Here is a 20,045-nt window from a genome sequence, read left to right on the forward strand (position 1 = left end):
GGGGGGAGAAAGGGAAAAAAAAGCATTGAAGAGAAGTCAGCCCTCCTACAGAGTACAAAGTTCAACAGCATTTCCAAGTCTGATCTTTAGACTGTATTTCTAAATTCCTGTCTTCTTTGGATCAAGCCTTTCTTCCAGTTTAAAGAAAAAAAGAAAGAAAAAGAAAAAAGCCTAATAAGAAGCGTCCTTGTATCTAAAGCTTGATCAAGAAACCTCATAATCACATTTGGAACTGTCCTGCAAAGAAAATGTGGTGTTACTACAGCAAGTGTTACCTTAGCAAACCAAGCATTCAGATTACAATGGACTATTCTACCCAGGAGTTACTGAACTGAGCACAGTTGCTGAGACTCACTTCAGCTGAGACAGGACTACCCGATCATTACATTGCTCAACAGAGGTTGTTATGATATCTCAGCTCCCAACAACAATAAAACTGTAGCCAATGCAAATCTCCAGTTTTTAAATATGGGAAACTTTCACAACATGGGGAGGGGGAGGAGGGCACGGCCATTTTTAAAGGCAGTGGGGAAAGCCAACCGCTCTGCCAGCTGTACTCCTGGTTACTCATTACTCAAGTTTTTTTCACGGCATACAGGTGTTTTCAGTGATGTTCTGCACAGAAAGAGAGAAGAGAGATCCACATTTCCAGTGTCAGTAGTAGCACAGTACCAGTCTGGACTCTGGTGAAGTGCAGAGCATGAGCATTACCTGCCCTTCCCACTCCCTCATGGAACTGTACACTCAACTTCAGTCAACTTTGCCAAGGTATGATCTATACATTCTGTTGGTAAAGATAAACTAAGTCTGTTTTGGAGTATTTCTTAAATATACAATATTGGGGTTTTGTTTCTAAAATGAAAGTTCTGAGGATAAAAAAAAAAGTTGCAGAAACTAGTTCTCCCCACTAATAGCTATACCACATGTTGTTAACCCTAAAGGGCTTATTTTCGGAAGCAAAAGAAACAGCTTAAATGTTTTCATATACCTAATGACAAGACTACAGAGATTTGTTTACTTAGGAAATATTTAATTTCCAATCAGCTTAAATGGGAATTATTCAATAATTCCCTGTGAAACAGTTACTTATTAAATTCTATTCTTATAATAGCTTATGAAAAGCAAGCAGTGCAATATAAACAAATCATGTATTCCTAATTTGTTTGCTCTATATCCTTAACTTATCATATGCCTCAGGTATTACAACACATACAGTTTAACAAAGTATGACTCCATATTTGTTACTGCAAGGTTTTAAAAAAAAAAAAAAATAATCAAAAGGGAATAGAGGACAAAATGGAAGACTAAAGCCAGGGTGGTGGGGAGCACAGGGAAATACTCAAGATAAGGACATATTTTAGGGCGAACACCTAAGAAGGAGACTAGTTACAGAGAGGCCTCCGAAGGTTCTTTCTTCTTCTGAAGTGCCAAGTCCTCCCAACCCTCAGATAGACAGCCCATGTATGATATATGCTGCTCTTGAGTCTTCCCTTATAAAATAATCAGTTCCAATAATATCCACTTCAGCTCATTACACTTTCATAGCGTGGAAGGCTAGAAGGAACAGTAGCTTGTTTATATATAGACAGATACACAGAGGACAGTCAATCCTCCTTTTCACTTGATGACCACAAGGCACACAACATGCTTTCAAAATAGTATGCAGCCTACTTGAAGCATCGATAGTAAGCTTCCAATGTTGTTACTGCCAAAAAAAAAAAATTAAGTTTCAACACTGAAACACTACCTTCTGTTTCTCAAGACGTGAAAATAAATATTTAAGTATAACTCAATTTAGCACTTTACTCTGACAGAGTGTTGTACTTCCCAATATGAAGACTTCATCAGCCAAACTGTATCCCCACTATATTTAAACAGGATGCAAGTTTTTTTTGAAGTATCTAAAATATAAAATGCAGCAGTGTATTAAGCATTTCAAAATTTAAAAGAACCTTTAAAAATACAAACAAAAAACTCACCACATTCAAACACTAAATTCCTCTCAGTCTTCTTTATAAAATCTAACTGTAAAACTAACCACATACACAACACAAATCAAAAGGAAAAGAACTAGAAGACTGAAAAAGCTGGTGAAAACAAAAACCATCAAACAGGAAAGGGAAAATGCAACCACTGTAAAAAGCTGTAACACTGCAGAGAAGTACTAACAGAGGTCAAACTTGTTGATGTGTTACCATGCCTTTATTGCACAACTGGAGAACAGAATTAAGACATTTATCATATTTGTCATGACAGCCAACTAGATTTTCTAGTGGCATATGAGTACAAAATACACTTGTCCATAAGTAGATTTGTTATATACATATCCACAGCAATAACACTTTCTGTTGTACCAAAAATGAAAAGTACATCTCTCTTGTAAACTGTTCAATTTTTCTTCTACTTCAACTGTTCTCCTGGAGCACTCAAACTCTTAAAATTAGTTTCACTTATGGATGGACAGAGAGGGTGACAAGGTGTGGAGAAAACAATTCACTGGCGCTTTTAAAAGCGGATTTTTAACTCACAAGCTCATGTTGCAACTGTCCTACAAGGACAGGCCCTTCTAGGCTTTCTTCCTCCCAGTACAGGTATCCATTTTATGTAATTATGTAGTCTCTGTATTTTAATTTGCTACAAATATCAGATTAATTTCCGCTCCCCCCCAACAATTCAAATGAAAGTAGCAACATGTCACCTAAAAGAAGGAAAACTGATACTACAAACAACAATAACACAAATTATTTCCTTGGAAACCAGACTAAAATTCCTATTCTACCATGCTATTTTTGTTCTCAAATTAACACCTAAATAAAGAAAACTAAAAGCAGGTACAGATAACTTGTAGAAGTATTTCAAGAGTCAGCAGATGACTGTATATTTAAATCACTGTTTGCTTAGTCAGTGCCAGTGAACAACCACATGACTGAACGCAAAAGACTCAAAGAAACAAAAACATCCAAGAACATTCTTTAAAGATATTTGATACAGCAGTTACCATCAAAAGTAAGTTTTGGAAGATCTTTTTGGATTCTCATTAAAATAGTCCTTACAATGCAGGTTGAAAGGATTAAAGAACATGAAAACTCAGTAACTACAAATCCTCAGTTAGTGCAAGAAAACTAGTACTGTTAGTACAAGAGCATTCCTCAAATTCCTCTCACCTGAAATTCCGCACACCTAACCACCTCATTGTCTTGAGAGGGAGAGGAAAAAAAAAAAAAAAAAAAAAAAAGAGAGAACGCATATGAACACATGCTAATATAAAAACTACATAAAGAAACACTTGCAGCTGAATCAACCAAGCATGCTATTATGAAGTTCCCATTCTTTAGACAGTGACTTTGAGATAAAAAAAAATGTTTTGACTAAGAGGAAAAAAAATATTTTCTAAATACTGGCTATAAAAAAAACTTTATTCTGCTTTATCAAAGTGAAGCAACTCAGTATTTTTTTTGGCATACAACTCAACAGGAAAATTATACCTAGCTGTTACCTGTAAAATGACTGTATCTTCAGTAAATTTGGACATCTCTACTTTTAATTGACCAGATACATACAGATTTATTTTCTAAGAACATATAAAATTCTTATTGTCTTAATGATAATTATCTTAATGAAAATTTGCACCGCAACATTTTAAAAAGGAACATACATTTGTTCAAGCACATCAAAGGAAGATCAAGACTCCTTGGCAAATACAGATTTCATCCAAGGCTCATTTTTCCCATGCATTCAAATTATTAACATGGAGGTAAATTTGAAGTCTAGTAAGTGTAAGGTACTTTAAGACTGCAGGTGTGCTCATCTGATTGCTTTCAACCTGTTACCACTCTCACTCCTAGCTGACTGCAGAACAAAAAGTTACTTCCTTCCCCCACAACCTCTGCTTTAGTCACTTGGTGCAGATCCTTAGGTAAACGATAAAGTCTCCTTGTTCTATACATTTTTTTAAAAAAAGTATATATTCAAAAGATGACTATTATGGCTGACACCAGATAAAGCTATAAGGAACTGCTGTTGCTACGTTACAGAAGGAAAATAATAATCATATTACCTTGGAGTAGATAGCATAAGAATAGGAACATATTACTAGGATATAATTCATAGTAGTGTGATATATTCCTCATCCACACATACAAATCTGGCACAAGGTAGATTAACTGTTGTGCTCAGTAGCACAACTGCAACATGTAAAAGTCTGCTCTCAACATCCTGTGGTCAACACAAAGTGTTACGCGAGGGGTGAAGGAAGCTTTGAAGCATCAAGCTGTCACTAAAGCTGACAAAAGCATGCACAGAAACCAGCTTACCCCATGTATCTGTGACAGGGCAAAAGAAATGCTTGATGTTTAAACAGGTGTCTGAAAAATCAGAGAATCACTGGGTCCTGGAAAAGAGTTCTATATTGCATTTCACAAAAAAAACCCACATGCTTTTGAATAATAGATGTAAGTGTAGAAATAATGTATTATATAATAATACCTACTTTAAAATATAATATGTACATACATAGTAAAATAATAAAAAGAGTAAATGCTTTTACAATAGGTCTTTCTAGCAAGTCACTCCTAAAAGTCAGGATTTGACGCAGTACCACCGTCTCAAGTATTTAATGCTGAGGAGCAGTTTTCCCCATTATGCAAAGGACAGTAAAACAGTCTTGAGCATACTGACATACAACACTCAATATGAGCATCTGCCTTTTCTTGTTGTTGAGCCCAAACTTCACCATGTGCCATAATGATTAAGTCTTTGTGGTTGCAAAAAGCTGATTAACAGAAATCCCACTCAAAGGGGAAAGTTACATGGCAAACCAAAAGCAATAGCAATAAGATGCAGATGTTAAGACAACATTCAAAACCTTGGTACAACAAAGCAACTGTACCACCCATCAGCTCACTGCAAATATTAAAATCAGCAGCAATTATCCCATGTCACTGCCACTTACCCAGATTCCCACTGGACAACTAGGAAAAAATTCCAGCTTTTCTGTAGAGAATTTCTAGAACATGAACGCACTGTCCAAAATGTTTTATTAATAATGAATGTCAAACATACAGGATCATAAAAATCAACCAAAGTGACTAAATAAATAAAGCATACTAATACGCAATGCAGTGAATTAAGAACTTCCTCCAAGCAGAAATGAGGTTTTAAACAGTATCCTGCATTTTGCATCAATGTTACAAAATCCCCCAAAATGCCATATTGTTTACAACTAAGCTTTTCAGCACTTTAAGAGACAGTTAACACCAATTCTGTATGCCTATAGCTGGTTAGTTGTATACTTGCACCATTCTTTCTGAACAAAGATGACAAAAATAGGCAGGCAGATACCTCCAGCTGTTATGACAGCTGCCAGGAATTTTACTACAGAATTAACTCAGACAACAATAAGACAGCTATCAGAAGTTAGTTCAGTGTCCTTTACTTTATACTCAAACACCACAAAAACTGAAAAGGGTGATATTTCAACATACAGAGAGGCACGCTTTACAGCTAAATAGCTTTTTGAACATTGGACCAGCTGATGCTGGAAAGATTCAGTGGTGGTGTTCGAAGAAAATTCACAACTAGAAAGAATGAGTGAGTCTCAGAAATGAGCTCCATAGGCTCTGAGACACTTTAAGTCAAACAGCCAAAGAACGCTAAAATGACCCTTAAAACTGAGATACAGGTTCCAGAGTGCAAATCACTGCCATTACTTCTTCTATTTACATTATGATACACCTATGATTTGTGTACACATTTACCAAAATACTTTTTGAACATTCCGAGTTTGAATGCTTAGCATGTCTTTAAAAATACCAAATCAGAGCACAGAAATACATGGAAATCAACAACGGTCACGCCTTTCCTACTTTAAGGCTTACATTTTCAGGAAAGATATAGCTGATTTGCCAAACTTACAATTTAAACACTTGGTGGTAAATCTACGGACCTGAAAAAGAAAATCCACTATCTAATGGTCACCAAGATACAATGGGAACGCACAGATACTTGGATTCTCTCCAGTCTAGCATCCAAACCTAATGACTGTCTGTGAAAGACTCACTGTCAAGTGAAACACAGGACTGTACTTTGTTACCATCACCTACAATACACTTAAAAGCAAGCAGGGCAATAAACCATAACAAACTGACCTGTGGTTCTTCTGTCTTAAGCTCTATTAAGATCACAATAATAGCAGCAAGAGCCAAGAAAAAAATACAGGAGCTACAGGAGTTAGATCCTATCAATTCAGTGCTTTCTCTTTAAGAGCAACAGCCTCTTACTTATTTTCCATCAGTCCATAAATCCATTTCAGATACTCCTAAAGAGAAGAGCTAACCTTTTATTTTTAGACCTAGATATCAACTATGTTGCTCTACCATCACAATCAACACAGTCTACATGTATGGGTGTTGGGGTTTTTTCTAACCTTCAGCTACCATGCATTTCCTGTAAATGATCCAGCCCATGAGTTACCCAGTTTACTAAAAAAGTATTCCTTTGTCTTTACTTAGGGAAGAACCATCCGCTAACACCACACTGGATATCAATCCTCTCTAGTAATCACAGTAACTGGCAGCTGTACACAGGTAAAGTTCTTGAAATAAGAGAAAGCAGACAGTGAAGCTTTCCTTCAGTAGCCGCAGAACCCAGGTGTGACACCTTTGCTGTCACTGCTATCTGAGCTGGGTGAACTTGGATGCACAACCAATGCAAATTCAGTTGTGATCACCATCATGGTATATCTAGCAAGATCAACCAAGCACACAATAAAGGTCTGCTCAGCTATCACAATGCTTGTATCATATCTGTACTCTTTAGAAACTTTGAATTCCTGAGCAGTTGGAAAAAAGGCATTGTAGACCCTGCCAAAAAAGAAAAAAAACAGTTTGGAGAAAAACTCTGGGTACTACTTCTGACTCCTACGCTGATCTACTGATTAACTTCCAGCAGGTCACTTATCTCCCCCAGTTCCCTCAGGGTGGAGATTTACATTTACTTTATCCTACAAAAAAATTCTGTCATCCACAGCTGTAAAGTACAAAGGGAGGACAGCTATCATTTACTACTGCTAAAACAAGACAGTTTGGCTACAAGACAGTTTATTCAAAATACACTGCAAAGGCTTTTTTCTCAAGTGTGACATCTATGTCCTTGCCCCTGGCTACCTCTCCTTTTAAGGAAATAAAGTTATGTTACAGATGAACGCCTACAGCAGCTAATAGCTGCTGATTCACGTTATGCTGACAAGGAATGAACAAGCATTTTAGTGTTCATGTTTATTGCTTCCCCATCTTCAGTTCAAAATGACTTTAAAAGAAAAAACTGATTAAAAAACCAAAAAGTAAGCTTTGCTTCGTAAGGACAGTGTTTTCACCACTAGAAAAAAGTAGGTCTCATCTTCAGATGATTAGCACATTCATAATTAAAATTCTAAAGTGTATTCTTTATTAGTCTAAACACCAGGATGATATTGCTCACAGCTTAATTACATAGATGAGCTTTTAAAAAAGTATTCGGCTGTATTTCTGCAACATAATTCTTACCACAGCATTTGGACTCTTTTCAAGTCACAAATGAGAATTAAAAAGAATCACGGGAAGTCTGGCAAGTTTTAAGTCTGCGCTGAGAGTCTTAATTTGTTTTTCCAGGTTTAAAGCCTGAATATTCATTTTTTTTTAATATTTGCAAGTTATATGAGAACTCGGAGCTCAAAGGAGAGCAGTGGAGGGGTGGAACCTGAGATTCCTAGTAGTCACAAGGATCCAGAAGGTGGGAAAGGAAAAAAACAAAGGATTGATACCATGTAATCATAGAAATATTCCACAGAGCAGAGGTTTGAATCGTTTCCATCAGAAGATGATACAAAGCAGCCCATACCAAAGTCAGAAAAAAATGTTACTACTTTGCTGTTCACCATTACTTTTCACAACACTAATTGCTTAACTTTTGGATCAGGGGTAAAAATCATGTTGTGGGACTTGGTTTGTTGCACAGCTAAAAAATGAAATGGGACTGAAGGTATTTCAGAGACTCCTTTACAGCAAATTCCCATCACTTGTAACCCTTCGATTCTGCTGGTATTCAGAGTTAACTTTGAGAAGATTACAACAATGGACAGACTTCTTAGAGGCATGGTTCACCTAAAAAGAAAAACCCCAAAACACGTAACAACAACAAAAAACCAAAACCCCACAAACACAATGCCAAAAAAAAATACTAGTAGAAACTGGTGTGTGTGTGTGTTGTTTTTTTGTTTGTTTGTTTTAAGAGCTAGGTTAGATAATAAAATATTCACTTAGTATAAGGGGTTGACTGGCATAACATAAAGCACACTCAACTAACATCTACTGTCAACCCTCATCTTTACTTTAAGGACAAACACCTTTGCATTTATAGCTACATATTCTACTCTGCCACAGTTAAACCACATGAATTATTTTAATGACTGCCAGAATCCATTCACAAATATGTCAAAATGTTTATAACAAATGAATTTATAATAAATTAACCATCTGAGGTTCTAATGTATCTAACTCAAAAACAGAAGAAACCACCTGAAAGAACTGAGAAGCAAATACATCGCAAGTCAAAGGAAATTCTTTCAGGAAATTATATTCATAATCTTGTTTCTGGTACTAGCTTTTTAACTCCGATTTGTTTACACAACTGTTCTTCACAGTATGCAGAACAAACAAAATTCTATGAATATTTTAGATCCAAGTCAGAAAGAACTTCACACTATGAAAACAGGTTCATCAGAACTAGCAGTATTTATATAATAAGAAAGAAAAAAAAAAAAAAAAAAAAAAAAAAAAAAAAAAAAAAAAGATGCAGACTACCAGACTTCAAATGGTAATTCTAGTAAAGACCTCCACCAAATCACATAAAGCTGTGTTTCACTTTCGGCATCAGGAAACTGTAGACCATTTCCTATCTGACACACAATATTAAAAGACACAGCCTTACTAGCTGAGCTAATAACGAAGTATTTTTGGGATGGTACCATATACAATACTAACCCTAAAATAAGTGTAAACAGGGAAAACAGACACTACCTATTTACTTATCAAAGTATTAGTCAACGGGTCAACACTGGAATCCAAACAAACACCTACAAACATTATCTTGACAGTTCAAATGAAGTTATTCACAAACAAATTATCTTAATATGATTCTAAAGATTAATTTAAGACACAAGCTCTCATTTAAAGACATTTTGAGTGACTGATACCCTAAGGCTACCTCTTCTGCTCTCCAATGTATGTCTAATTATTAAACTCAATTTATTTGTATTTCACCAATGCTTCTAAAGTCAATTTGTCCTTCATAGAGCCCCCCTCTTTTTTAAAGCTTCAGTAGCTGAGCCTTACTGTGACCTGCTAACCAACATTTATACAAAATACTAGGGCTTCCCTTCATAGGACTTAACAAAAACAAGACTTACTTTCACCCTGAAAAGGGCCTTAACCAAAAAATACAGCATACTGCTGGAGATGGAGTTACTTTTGTGATGCAGCCTATGCGTTGTTACAGCAAAATGAGCCTTTCTGGTTTGGCTGGGTTTTTTTTTTTTCCCCTCTCCACACTGCTAACCTCTGAACTGGAGGTGGGGGGCAGGGAAAGCTGCAGGTGGGCTCTTCATACATTATCCCCACTGTGGTCATACTACAGTGAATTCATACAACTTAATGGCTGTTTCAGCAGTTATTTTTTGCTCACTCAAAGTTTTGGTCCTACCCACATTTTTGCATTGACTAACATGTCACCTATGGTTTAACTAAGGAGTGCATATAAACAGGACTTACACTATAAATACCACTAAGGTTTTTTCTACCCCTAAACCTCCCCCGTGAAACTTTCAGTGGTCAAATTCTAAGGGACAACTACAACACCCGCACTCAAACATAAACATGAATCCTTTGACTAACGTACCTCTCCTCCCGCCTCACACTAGCATGCCTAGTGCAGGGGGAAAGACAGGTCTATAATTAAAAGGACATCTACGAAGAATTTATATTAACACCTCTTCTCATCTTAGAGAAGTGGGAAAGGGGGGAGGGCAGGGGGGGAATGACATGACAAGGAGACCAGTTATCTTTCCCTAAAACGTAGAGCAAACTTATTTGGGACTCACACAACTCATGTGCAAAGGCATGCCCACTCTACACCCAATGAGAATGCCACCTGATCCAAATGATCAGGCAAGGGGTATGGGTTTTAATACTAGACAAGTCTTACACTAACATAAGTTCATTACTGTTCAAAATATCCTTAGCATAAGGATTTTTGAACCTACTAAAAGCAAATAAATATTTAGCACATCAAGATCTTGCAGATTTTTTTAGTATAACACACTCCAAAATACAGTAGACGGAAGTTAAACCTCCACTTGAGCATTCCAGTTAAGAGTCAGGAGTGTGCTAACGAAGCCAACTTACCAAACACCCCACTTACTGTGCTTCTGTTCATTTCACAAGATGGACGAGGCCAACAAGAGTAGGTTCTTTTTTAGACTAAACTGGGAAATGTACTTTAGAATTACTTCTAAACAAGCCCAAATACTAAGGGATTCAGTGGAGTTAGCTGAAAGGAAGCCCTTCCGCCAAAGCATACAATATGGATATTGTTTTCAGCAACAACTGTTTCTCTCTGCAAATTTGCCACTTTTAGGCCTCACTTTTTGTTAACATCCACACAGGCTTACTCACACGGGTTAGGACAACCAAGAGTAATTATGCCATTTCAGTAACCTTTAAAGTTAAACTCATAAACCACAAAATATGACTGGGAATATCTTAGTTGCTTTCTTTGGAAGTCACCATGGTTGACAGGAACATACTCTTTTGTTTTCTCTTCAGTGTGGCATAATATTTGAGATTAAAGAACTGACCGTATTACTAGAGTATTCAGAGTGCTGTGTAACTTTAATTTACAGTGCCTCTAGACTACAATTATTTCGTTACTAGTCAAATGTTTTTCACACACTAGAAGCGCCTTGTTGTAGTGCCTCAAACTGATGTCTGTCAGAAGTTACCACATGATGAAACTGTACACACGGTTACCTTTACTCTTCCTTTACTGCTAGAACGTGTGCTTTTTCCTTTCTTAACCCAACAAGCATTTAGAGGGCCCAGATGTATATGAATCTGGGATCGTGGGATCGCTGTTACGTTGCCATACTAAAATGGAAGAGTGCAAATACAATTTGACAGAAAAGCGGGTGACGGTTCTGTCACCATCGCTGCCGCTCCAGCACGCCCCGGAGCTGCCGCGCACCCGCCGCACAGCACACGGCGGACAGGATCCGCACCTCCCCGGTTACCACCCAGAACCCACCTCCCCCCGCTCCCGCGGAGACCAGCGAGCACCGAACGCACCGGCTGCGGGTCCCCGCGGGCGCGGCGGAGTGACGCCGCACCGCCAGCCGGGCCGCGCTGCCCCGCCGGGGGGGGAGGCACGCCCGTGCCACCGGAGCGCGCGGGGCACCCGCGGGAAGCGGAGACGAGAGGCAGAGTAACGACTGGCCCCGCGGCGGCGCCCCGGGCGAAGGGGGGCAGCGCGGCACCGAGGAGGAGGGGGGGGCTCCGCCCCCGCCCTGCGCCGGCCCGGAGGCCCCACGAGCGCAGGAGCCCCCCCGCCGCCCCCGCCCGGGGTCCGACAGCGCCCGCCCACGCCGCGGCGGGACGGGACACCTCGCCGGCCGCGGAGGGGGGTGGGGTGGAGGAGCGGCTCTCTACGCCGTGAACGCGCCTCAGCCTCCTCCACCCCCCCCGCCCGAATGGTGTTGCCCTCACCCAACCACCACCACCACTCGCTTCAGTGCCTGCTCCCGACGGCGCCGGTTCGGTTCGGTTCAGTCGGCTCGGCTCACCTCAGCGCCTGCTGCCGCTCCTCCGCGCGGGGCCGCTGGGCAGCGCTGTCACCGCCTCAGCCCCGTCCTCCCGCGGCTCCCCCCGGCCCGGCCGCCCCTGGCACAGCCTGCGGCCCGACTGCGGCGCGGGCGGTCAGGTGACTCCCAACACCATGACCCGCCCGCCGCCCCTGCCCCCCGCGCACACCCCGCCCGCTGATTGGACGCGGCGCTCCCCACCGACGCGCAGCCGCCCACGCCGCTGGGCCGTGCGCATGCGCGCCGCCGGCACCCCGCTGCTCCCGGGGGCCGGCTGGGCTCTGCTGCCCGCCTGCGGCCCCGCCGGCGGCCTGTCCGCCCGCCCGCCCGCCCGCCCGCCGGGGCAGCGTGAGCAGCCGTGCCCACGGTCGCGGGGGGGTGGCCTGGGCGCGGGGCGGGCTGTTCGCCGCCTCTCTGAGGGGAAGGGGCTCCGCGTGCGGGCAGCCGTGGCCGGGTGGGAAGCGCTGGGCGCGGCGCGGCGGCGCCCGAGGCCCCGCAGCCGCCGCCCGGTGTGGCCGCCGCGGGGGGACTGCGGGGCGGGACGGGCTGTATGTGTTTTGCTGGTGTCAGACTCTTGCGCTGCTGGACACGCGGCTCGAGGCCTGTGCTGGGAGGTGCCAGCAGTTAATAGGCTTGACAGTAACGCGATTAGTGACACGTTTGTGCCAGGAAATGTTCATCTAACGTTTTGTAAAGGTGCCATCCTGAGGGAGGTTTTGCGGGTATAACTTACTGGGTCGCTGGGCTTACGTCCTGTGGTCCAGAATGCTTTCCAGAAGCTCAAACCGCGTTGATGTGAGAGTGATTTGCTATCAGCGGGACCCACTGACAGACCTTGTCCTCGTTCTGCGTTTGATTTGTCAGCCAGCTACCAGGCTGTGCTGCCTAAGAGGAGATAAGATGTCCAGTAAGGCAAAAAAATACAGTGGAGCAAGCTGTGGTGAGGAGATAGCCTTCAGCTAACAACAGACACACCGGTGGTAGAACTGAAAATGGTGTGGTGTTACGTTTGAGCTAGTATCCCAATTGAAAGGCAGATCAGGGTGTCCAGTGCTATGTGTATGTGGCTTGTGTACTGTTTTCAGGTCCCAACAAGTATTTTTGTGTGTGTCACCTACAGGTACAAATTCAGTCTGACAGGATGACTTAGAAACTGCTGCTATGTGTTATCCTGTCCAGGACCAGAGAATTTTCCGTATTTTTAGGCTCTGGTAGATACTGTGTCCTGCTAAGGAACGTTGAGTAGCAGTAAGGTCTTTCCTTCTGCTAAAAACAGCCAGAGAGCAAGCAGCTTTGTTCTTTGCAGTGTCATCTTGAAGGCAATGCAAAGGGAAACTGATAGAAAGATGGAAAAAAACCCCAACCCTCTATTCTTTTCTGTATTTAAAGGAAAAAAAATCTCTGTTGGCCAAATCAGGGGGAGAGTAAACTCCCATGGACCTGTTTATTCAAGGACACCACTGAAGGCAACCTCCCTCCAGAAGCGGTATATATCCTGAATAAAACATTAACGATGGCAAAAGGTGCACTGCCAAGAATACTAACGGAAATTTCATTGCTCTGACATTTTGACAAAGTTTAACCATTTCATTTACATTTTAATTATGAAATTGCGTTTATGCCTCATATAAAATAAAAGCAGATGAGCAATATACAATCTGTCTTACGCTGTATTTGTGTCACATAACTTTGCTGAGCTGTTTTTACAGTAGACATTTTAAACTTCATTTTAGCCTGCCTGAGAATTTTTGGGGAAGGTGAGCAAAGATCTTGCTGGTAATATTTAGTAATGACAGGTGTGTATAAAAGGGGAGGGAGTTCCCCTCACGTTTGGGTGTAATGACTGGCCTTGCATAATTCAGAAACAGATGAAACCACGGGGAAAAATGCTTATGGTGGAAAAGCATGGAATGTTTTTCTTAAAAACATACTTTTATATATTACTTTACTCCTACATGTATTATTAATACTCTTTCCTACAGAGTTATTGCCGTTACAATGGTAATGGTAATGAAATTCTTCTTTTATTTACTTTCAGTGGCAAGCCAGTTAGAAAATACACAGGCAGGAGGTCTGAGGGATCTAGAACTGATTCCACCCCCACCCAGTGAACCAGTTTCGTTTTCACAGAAAAAGAGAAAGGAACTTTTCAATAGCTTTCTTCAAAAGTCATTATACCAGATTAAAACTGATAACAGACAGGAAATCCCTGCTGCTTTATTGATTTGTTTGCTAGCTGAAAAGAGGGTTCTGAATGGGATTTTTTTTTAAGTGGGGTGTGGCTGCATTTCACAGGCAGTTTTCACTTTTCTTTGGATCATTTCTAATCCTTTAGGCTCGGTTTTGTAAGGTGCATTTTGTTACTATTTCTTTGTCTCCATTTCTTTAATCGGACATTCTTCATTAGCACCCAAACTAAAAATGACAACCCAAAGCACTGTAAAAGCAGATGTGCAACCATACCCCAAGCAGCAGCTCCAGATTACTTACTTGAGGGTTCCCAGTTGCTCCTGGCTCTGAGAATTTATAGTGAAAATTGTGTGTGCAGATGGAAAAGTCTGATAAAAGAAAGCTGTCTTTTCCTCTGTCGATAACATTCAAGAGAGATGTTAATGCCTTGTCTAGATTTGCACCAGGTGAAAATCTTGTCTTTTTATTACACCTGCTGTAGGCCTGGCATGTAAACTGCAGTTGTCTTCCAAAGCAACACACTGTTCATTTTACTCTTACATGTGCCTGGATTCTTAAGCGTCTTTATTGTGGGCTAGTACAGCTGAGTAACAGTTGTCTTTTAATGTGACAGTCATGCAAAACAAATAAAAGCAACATCAATGAAGCAAACAATCTACTGTGTTGGCTGTACCTGAGATTAGTCAAGCAACTCTTTCTCTGAAAGGCCTGCAGCAAAGAGGATTATATACCAATATAATCAGGATTATATACCAATATAATCATCCACGCTAACAGCCAGGACAAAAATGTTGCACCTATGCCATGCTGGAGCTAGTGAAGCAAAGAGGAGACATCAAATCAAGAGGTACTGAAAGAGTATAAAGAGCAACAGCAGTGTAAAGGATGGGATCAGGCAAGAAATGGAAGATTCAAAAATATTTGCTGAATTAAGAGCAAATCTGGATATTCACTTATTAATTTAAAAATACATACACTTGTGGTTGTTACATGTTCATTTTACACACGGATCTTGTGTGCATTCTCTGAGATGGTATGATGCCTTTGAGGTGAGAAGAATCCACTGTGAAGAGGAAAGATTGCCTCTCCACTACCCCCTTTCCCTTGGGAATTCTCTGATGAATCTGTTCATGTGTATTTCTGCTAAAGGAACAAGTTATGTCCAGTGCTTTGTAAATCAAAATGACCCCTCTAACAGTTTTCTTTGTATGTAACACAACTGTTATTACTGTGTTTATACACTCCACAGTTTTGATTAAGCAAGGAATTATTGATGGCCCCAATCTGCTAAATACAGCTATGTTATAAAATGAGCAGCTAAGATGTTTTTAATCTCAGCAGGAATCAGCAAAATTGCACATGATGGAGGGAGGGTGTGGTTCTCTCTGCCATTCATATGAAGAGTATATTGAACAAAATTCTGAGGCTTTCAGTTTTGACAGAGGCTAATACAGATTTACCTTCAATGGCTGTTTGATAACTGCCTTTTACCTTAAATGTTAAGAAAGCAACATTTAATTTTTTTAGTTATTCATTGGTCAATGTATTCACCAATACAACCAGAGCTTCATTACAAAATAACGTAAGCAATTTGTTGACAAATAAATTTAAGAACAGCTGTTTGATAATGATATCCAGATAGTACCTTTCTTAATGTGTTCTGAATCAAAGTTTCTGCGGTTGCTCTTTATGTTTTCTGTGACTTGTAGTTGTCATGCTCTAATGCATGTTGCTAATCCCCAATCCCCTAGTACAGTAAAAATTGAGTTGCAGAAATACAGGATGTTCTCGATGTTTAAGCATAAGCAGAAAACATAAAACACCTACCACTAAGACTAAAAGGTGTGGGGGGGTTCTGCTCTTATACTTAAGATTTTTGTAGGGAAGAGAGGGGAACAGAAGAGAAAAGAATATCAAAACAAAAGGAGCTTACCAAGAAAGGATCTTCATCTCTTGTTGATGCGAGGGATGACGCAATGCTGACTTCCCACACAGTAGGGAATGAAATTATGGCGTAACAGCTTGCTTCTCACTCATAGTCAGACCAAAGAACTGAGTAAGTACTTTCCTTGTTGAAATTAGACACAACTGGAGAGAGGAAAAATAAAAAAGTCCATTTTTTCCCTAAAAAGGAGAAGTAAAACCAACAAAAAGGAGATCTGGAAGCTAAGCTGAAAAACGAGGAAGTACATCTTCCTGCGGATGAATAATGAATATTTTAAAGATAAAACAATATAAAAACAGATGATAAATGCTCACATAATTAGCAAGATGAAAGCAAATAAGAACAGTAAGAGGAAAACAAAGAAAAATGTCCTTTTTTTTTTTTTTTGCAATAGGTATTTTTTTCTGATAAATTGACAACATTCATGAGATTTTAAGTCCCATTATATCAAATGCTGTTATTTCCCTGTGAAGCCTGGCTATAGTTGTGGCTTTGCTAGTGGTGTGCACACTGGATGCACCAGCCTCAGCTAGCACTAGTTTGTGGCTCAGTTTCACTGAGCTCTGGCTAGTCTATGGTAATGGCCCAGAGAGATGAAAGTGACCTAATCTCTGGAGGTTAGTTGTGTTGACTAAAGGGCACAGCTTAAAATAAGGAATATTTAGGCCATCTTCAATAATATGTGTGATTTTTTTCTGCCTTTCTTCTCTATTCCTGTGCTGAAGCTGGTTTCGTACCATAGAAACTTGGCTAATGAATTCTCCAGCGGTAAATTGCAACATATCTCATATCTATATGCTAAAGATGAGATTCATCTCACCTGTCTTTATCCATCTAAAATTTAGCTCTCTAGTCTAAGCTACTTATCTAGGCTGCCATGCACTCAATGGAACTAGATAGGCATCTCCATGGGGTAATTCTTCCCTTCCTATGGCAGATAGGTGACACTGAGACAGGTGTGATGAAACTCCTTTTGGAGATGCCTGTCTCATGCCTGTGTCTGTGGCAAAAGTGTGGATAACTGGGTTGGGCTAGAGGCATAACTCTCAGAGGACTGCACATTGATTGAGCCTGTGCTCCCATACTTCTGCGGGATGTGGGGGTCAGAATCCTTTAGAGCAAAAGTGTTGTGGGGTCACTGAGAAAAATAGTTGCTAAAGGCCCATCTTCCTTTCATCTGGAAATGTCCAATTTTGTCTGGCTGAGCAGGACACCTGCCTCAGTGTCAGGAGAGGGTTTCTGTCTTTGGTCCCTTACCTACACTGTACCAAACTGATTATACATACGTAAGAATCCAGCATTTCTGGTTGTCAGCCAAATGAGCGTGCAGATTACTGCAGTAAATCAGGTGTAATAGACATACTGTTGTCCTAGAAGCACCAGGTTTACATGCATAGATTGAATGCACTGCATATATGGAGTATGTCTGATGCTTTCCTGGAAGCACTGGCCATAGCGGTGTAAGCAGCGCTTTACATTCATGCACGTGCAGTAATTCCAGTATTTCCCTGGAGCCACAGATTTTCTTTGCATATATACAGCACGTCTTGCACATCTGCAAGACATGCATGCAGCAGTGGCAGATGGAGTGGGACAAAATCCCAGCTGGGACTGGTCTGGCCTCTGGAACAACGGATAGAGCTCGTGGCCTGCTTCTGGTGTACTCCTGCGCTCGTCGACACCACGAGCTGTGTCAGGAGTCACCTGGTGGAAAGTGCCACCCTGGCTTCACTGAGCAGAGGCTGAAGACCCTGTTGTACGCACATCCACGTCAGATATGACTTCTGTAGGCTATAGGAGACTAGTCCATTTACACTCTGGTAAATGAAAACCAAACCACTCCCTCCTGTGAACTTGTAAACACAAAAGCTGTGGTTTAATCTAAACTTAGATAACATTTTCTATCTGTAAATCAAGCTATCAGGGAGCTACTATGTCATGTGATGTATCTAAGTGACTGAAACCACTGGGCTATGTCAATATGTACAAGCTGAAAATCTGACTCTTATTTTAAAATGGTTTTTGAAGTCATTAAATACATTCTTTTAGAATTTATTTCCATACTGTCTGTTGCTGTATGTGTGTGGTACTGTTCTTAGGAACACACGTGGTTATTGTTTGTGGTTTCTTGCTTACAAAAGTCTTTTGTTCGTTCTGGGAAAGCATACTGTTAATCACAGGAAAATATTTTTAAATTCCCTGTTTATAAAAATAAAGAAAAAGTGCTTTTCATCTAGGAGTAAATCCTATTCTAGTAAACTGTCTTTTAAAATTCAATTATAAAAGTTATTATCTTAAATCTAAAGCTAATTTGGTCCAAATTCTCAGCAAAGCATCTTGAAAATGAAAACTAGCCTCTCAGTTAAAGCTGCTTTTTTTTCCCAGGTATTATTTTTAAAACAGCAACCTGAAATTAAACAGTAATATTTCAATGGGGGGAAAAAAAATGGGATTTTTTTTTCTTGAAAAGAATGAGATATTATTTTTTATTATTTTGCGAGAAGGGTTATGAACTGTGTATAGACAATGGCAAAAAGGTGGGAAACAGATTTTAAAGTGGAAAATAAGAGGTCTGCTTAGATAGGCTGGGGAAGGTGTATGAAAAGACCAAAGAATGAGAAATGCAGCAGGACAGCTGAAAAAAACTATCCGAGTACTTAGCTTGAAAGAGGAAAACAATTTATTCGTGAAAAATGGATTTCCTTTCCTGGAAACCGGGTGTAAAACTGTTAATGACTGTAATTTTGCAATCAGCAGTGCCTGATCTGAGGGATCTGGGAAGACACCAGGATTGCTCAGGATGTGAGGTGAATTCATTGCAGCCAGACTGTCCAGCCCAGGCATTGTCACACAGTGGCTCTTTTGAAGCCTGGGAGAAAACCTCAGCGTATGTGGGAAAGCCAGTGTATGTCATCCAGGGCTCGATGAGTGTGTGGAGTCCTAAGTACTGCTGTGGGATTGCAGCTGTGTGGGCTTTAGACGAATTAGCTCTCCGCAGCAGAAAACCACTAAGCCTGAAACCAGCAGAAGCCTAGTGTTCAGCCAGCTGCACATAGACTCATGGAGGCACCGAGGTTCTGGGGAAATGGGGGGGGAGACCTGGTGAGACACCTCATGCTTGGAGGGCTGAGGATTCACAGGGCCACAAACTAAATGCACAGCAAACTCCACCGTCTCTGTGTGCCCTTCCCCTACGAAAGGGTCATGCTGGGGGAAGAGAGCCATCTCTTCAGAAAATAGCCTTTGCTGTACTAAGGAAGGAAGAGCCACTCTGTTTTCTTTAATTTATATTATAGTCTATTGACAGTCTCTTGAATTAGCAACTTGGGATGGCACGTGCTCACTTTAGGAGGACTAAGATCTGGTAGTCCGTTATTCCCATGTGTGTCTGGTTCCCGGCTTTTCTCTTGCTTTCACTCTAAACTGCTGTAACTGAGGAGTCTGCTCATTAGTGCTACGTTATCAGGGCTATCTGGAGTACTGGTCTGTTGCTCTTCTAGTAAAGTGCAAACCCTCCCCACCCTGCCCCAGATGAAAACCCTGGGAGCGTTCCTTATACCCGTGGAAGGAGGTACCCTGAGTTCTCTTGAAGGACAAAAGTATTTGTGGGTGAGACCCTTAAAAGTGGGAAAGAAGTGGCCTCTCTCTCACACACATGCAGATTCATAAATCTGTGCCATACTTGAAACACTGAAACTTTGGACTGACTCCCTAAGAACTGTAGTCATACCCCTGAGAGGAGAAGGATGTTGAGTCATAGTGAAGAAAGGAAAGAAAAGCTGAATGTTTTTTCTATTACAATCATCCCAGAGGTCAGACGCAACGAAGACAGACAGATGAACAACAAAAACACTGGTTAAATGATTCAAAAGGCTAGGTTTTCTGGCATTAGACAGAAACATTGCAAGCTCTCTGAAAGAAATTATGGAAATGAATTGTCATTCCAGTATATATAAGCATATTTGCCTTTTGAGTCTAATGCCTGAAGAAGGATTCATTTTAAAATGTTTTGGTAGAAAGCTT

At 40.8% G+C, this 20,045-nt stretch overlaps 1 protein-coding gene across 9 annotated transcripts in view; it reads right to left on the minus strand.

Annotated features, from left to right (window-relative positions):
* BACH1 (BTB domain and CNC homolog 1) overlaps positions 1-14,783 on the minus strand; it is a 56,716-nt gene extending 41,933 nt beyond the window's left edge. For 7 of the 9 annotated variants that reach the window (XR_005826210.1, XR_005826215.1, XR_005826211.1 and 4 more), the window contains exon 1: positions 11,870-12,002. The gene's annotated coding sequence lies outside the window, so the exon portion shown is untranslated. Of the gene's footprint in view, positions 1-11,869; positions 12,003-12,620 lie in introns of those variants that run through there. The other 2 variants (XM_040582827.1, XM_040582826.1) reach the window with 2 other exon arrangements.
* Between the last annotated feature and the right edge of the window lie 5,262 nt (positions 14,784-20,045).

Source organism: Falco naumanni, chromosome 2, assembly GCF_017639655.2.
Source record: "Falco naumanni isolate bFalNau1 chromosome 2, bFalNau1.pat, whole genome shotgun sequence".
NCBI lineage: Eukaryota > Metazoa > Chordata > Aves > Falconiformes > Falconidae > Falco > Falco naumanni.